The following is a 4,165-nucleotide window of genomic DNA, read 5'->3' as shown; positions in this document are numbered from 1 at the left end:
TGTTTGGGTATATTTTTGGTCAAATTTGTTTGAAATTTGAAATGCATTTTTACTAAAAAAAAGTCGTTTAAATTTTTTTTACTTCACTAAATTCCTTAAAAAAACTTTAAAACCTAAAGTAATTAAAAAATAAAGTTTTTACCATAGAAATATTTATAATAAACATGTTATCATTGCACATAAATTATACAATGAAATTAAAAAATAAACTAAAACCTAAATTATAGTTTTTTTGGTGCTTTTCAAAGGTTTTCTTGGTGGTTTTCTAGGTTGTTTTTTGTGGTTTTCAAGGGCTTTTTGGTAGTTTTTTTTGGCTTTCATGGTGGTTTCTGTGATTTTTTTTTGTAGTTTTTGTATGGTAGGTCTTTTTTCAAATTATTTTATTTTATTGCAAAAATAAATAAATAAAAGAGACAAAAATGACAGGAAACGTACCTCAGCTTGAGCCTCTGGGTTGTTGGTGGAGTTGATGGGTAGCTGGATTGAGTTCCTCCATCTTGGTCGAGCTCATAAATCTCCCGTCGAACTCCTTTTTCTCTCATGGTCTGAGAAAAATAACTTGCATAGGTTGCAACTGGTGTTTTTAATAAGAAATAAAGCTCGACCGAGCCAAAATGCTAGATCGAGCCATAGGCTCGATCGAAACATAGAACACAATATGTATAAATTTTACAGAAATTACAATTGCTCAAGTTTCGACCTAAAAACAAGAGATACAATTCTACTCTCCTGATCTGTGGAATGAAAATCACAATTTAGAACAACTTGCATAGACATGCAATAAGAAAAACCACAAATATACAATGATTTCTAGGGGAACCCAACTGGGAAAAAACCTTCAAGCCTTTTTACATTAATAAGATGAATAGAGAAATTATTACAATGCTAGTGCCAACTCTGAGCTCAACCTGCAAAAGAATAATTGTTCTCTCTACTCAATGAGAAACTCTGGCCAACACTTAGCCAATTAGTTTCCCACTAATCCCCCTATTTCTCTGTGAAAATCTTGAGGAAATTGGCCCCTAAAATATAGGAATTTCCTCCAAATTGATTGCGTAATTCCCAAGGATTGATCATTGATTGCATGCAACAATTGCACACTCAAAACTAGTTTACAGTTGATATTACACTGCCTTGTCATCTCCACTTTAGCTGAGGAATTCAAATTCCTTGCATGCACTAGCTATTTTGGTTTGATTAATCAATTAAATAATATATCTATGAGTTAGACTGTTATCCCACTAGACAATTGACCTTCAACTAACTCCAACAATAGTTGGAGGTCAGTTAATTGAATACAACTGAAAATAACTGAACTGAATTAGTAAAAGTTATCAATCACACATGCATAACTGAACTTTAAGCCCTCTAACTTGAATTTATTTAGATAACTAAGTGACAAGAGCCATGTCACACTAGTTAACTGCTTCCAAGTTGTCCTAATGATGTGGATATTTTATTTACTCAATTTGACTAAGGCTAAAGTCAAATTGAGCCTTTCTTGCTACATTTTTTAACAATCCCTCTTAGCAACAAAGGGATTTTCCATCACCCATACCCTGCACCAATGGAATTCGAATTTACCTCTTGATAATTCCTTTGTCAAGATGTTATCATCTTGCTCCTTAGTTGAAATGTATTGTAGCAACATAATTCTCCTCTACACACAGTCCCGCAAATGATGATACCAGATATCAATGTACTTGGACCGATCATGAAATACCAGATTCTCAAAGAGCTTAATGAAAATATGATTATCACAATATATCATTGTCAGATCCATCTCCTGGCTGAATAATCCCACAAGTATTTTCCTCATCCAGATTTCTTCATATGCTGGTTGACTTGCATTCATGTATTCAACCTCTATTAAGCTGAGCACCACAAACCTCTGCTTCCTGTTGTACGAGGAAATCACTGTGAACCCAACACTAAAGATATAACCTGATGTACCCTTCCTATCAGATGGAATTCCTACCCAATCGACATCAGTGAAGTCTTGCAACTTCACTCCTTCTGTACCATAATCCATACTGCGTAGTGCCTCTGAGGTACTATAACACATGATTTGATGCCTTCCAATATAATTTGGTAGGCCTCACCATAGCTTGGATAAGTTATTTGACTGCATAGCACATCTCAGATCGTGTGTTCATAAGATACAACAGTGAACCCATAAGTTTCCTATAAATGGTAGCATCAACTTCCTCACCTGAAGAAGCATACTAGTTCCTCTATTTTGTAGCTAGAGGCATGTCCATGGGCTTATAATTCTCCATATGAAATCTGTTACACATCAATTTTTCGCCATGACACTTGATCAGTTTATGGATATTTTTACCATTCGTGAACATGTTGAAACCAACTCCCTTAGACGTCAAACAACTCAAAATATGTTAAAGTACATGAGAAATTTGGGTCAAATAGCTCTCACACCTTGTTTAGTTCCACTTGTGCCGATTTCTTTAGCGTTTCCCGCGCATGCACTGAAATTGACTCTGAGAATAGCGCAAAGCTATGCTTTGTCTCTAAATATAAACTCGTGTAGGTGAATTCTAGAAAGTAAAAATAAAAAGTACAATTCTAGAAACATAGTTGGTTGAATATTTCCCAACTAAAACTCTCATAAGATTCATCTCCATCTCTTTCTCATGGTGACCTAATCCTTCATTAAAGGAGGTTCATCCTCTTGTTAGGGATCTGAAACTCCCACCTCTTTGATCTATAAAAGGACTAGAGGGTTGAAGGATTAAGGAGGTCAAAATTAAGAGAATACAAACTTATGCTGTTAGTTTGAGATTGGAGAGCTTGTTATCTAAGGAGGAGATTGAAGGCATTTGGGAGGGACCTCACGACATTAAGGAGAAGGTTGTAAGGCTCCTCTTGTCTTCTGATTAATACAAGTGAGCACTTTCTCCCATTGATTTTGGCTTTTGTGGATGAAGAATAAGTTTACAATTGTTTATTATGTTCATTAAGGCAAGTTCCATAATTTCCTTGATCATTAGGCTAAGTTGTGTGAATTAATATATCACATGTGCTTTTGATCCTTTTTATGGTTTATGTTTGCAGGTCCTATTAGGCATTGAAGAGCTGCATCAAGTCACAACCAGGGATCTTCATTAGGCATTTTGTGAAACCGGTAAGAGGTCGATCCATTAACTAGACTGCTTATAATCCGAACAAATTCAACTTAGGGAAAGAGTCAGTTCATTTGTCATGATTGTTTCTAGTTTCCATTTAGGATCTAGGGAGATTGCTCTTGTCTGGAAGAGGGATTGTCCGGTGTAACACACTGGTGACCATACTAGGGAAGGTCTCTGTTCTTGTCTTTTTCCTTAGCCTCACTTTCTAATTTTTCTGATTTATCCACACCTGAGTCTTCATAAATTAATGAACTTTTAGATCTGATTGGTTGATTTTCAATTATTTTATTCTTTAAGTTTTCATCCTTGTACTGCTTCTGTTTGTACATAGAGCACATCTCTGTGCCCTTTTTGTCATAGCAACTGAGTGTGTGCGCTCTGTTGCCTACTGGAAACCTGCGTAGTTCTTGATTTTTTTTAAAATTTCGTTATAGCTTCAACCCAGACCTGAATTTGTCTTTCTGAAAGTGTCATTCTATTTGTTTGGACTGTGTGTTGTCTTTTCTTAACTCAGTTGATTACTTTGTTGATCATTTTTTTAATATTAGGTCCTCTTGGAAGAATACCTTAGGGTTTTGCCTGGATGATTTGTTGATTGATAAAAAAAAAATTGAATGTTTTTTTGTGAGTGATATTATTATTTTGGTCTTTCAAATTCACTGTTTAAGCTTTAAAAATTTCTTATTTGTAGTCAAATTCACTTTGAATTACAAATTAGGGTTTCTAAAGACCTTGTGCTTTTGTGCAATAATCGTGGTTATTTTTGATTGATAAAAGAAGTTGTGCTTTCATCTTGCGAAATTTTTTGCGATTGAACTGTTATTTTCATTGAATCAAAGAATTCATAGGAGAATATGTCTTTTCTCCAATCTTCTTGATTGATTTCTATATGCTTGAAAGTTTCAAGTGATTAGAAGAAAAGAGTGTTTTAGTTTATTTTGATAATTAGAGAAATATGGAAATTAGTTTGCTCACTGCGTTTTTCATTACAAAATAGTGAAATTTGTTGTTTTGAGAAA

This window comes from Pinus tabuliformis, chromosome 9, assembly GCF_031772625.1.
Source record: "Pinus tabuliformis cultivar Carrire ecotype Pingquan chromosome 9, CPIR1, whole genome shotgun sequence".
NCBI lineage: Eukaryota > Viridiplantae > Streptophyta > Pinopsida > Pinales > Pinaceae > Pinus > Pinus tabuliformis.
The sequence above is the reverse complement of the archived record's forward strand: the minus strand, read 5'-3'. Positions refer to the sequence as shown.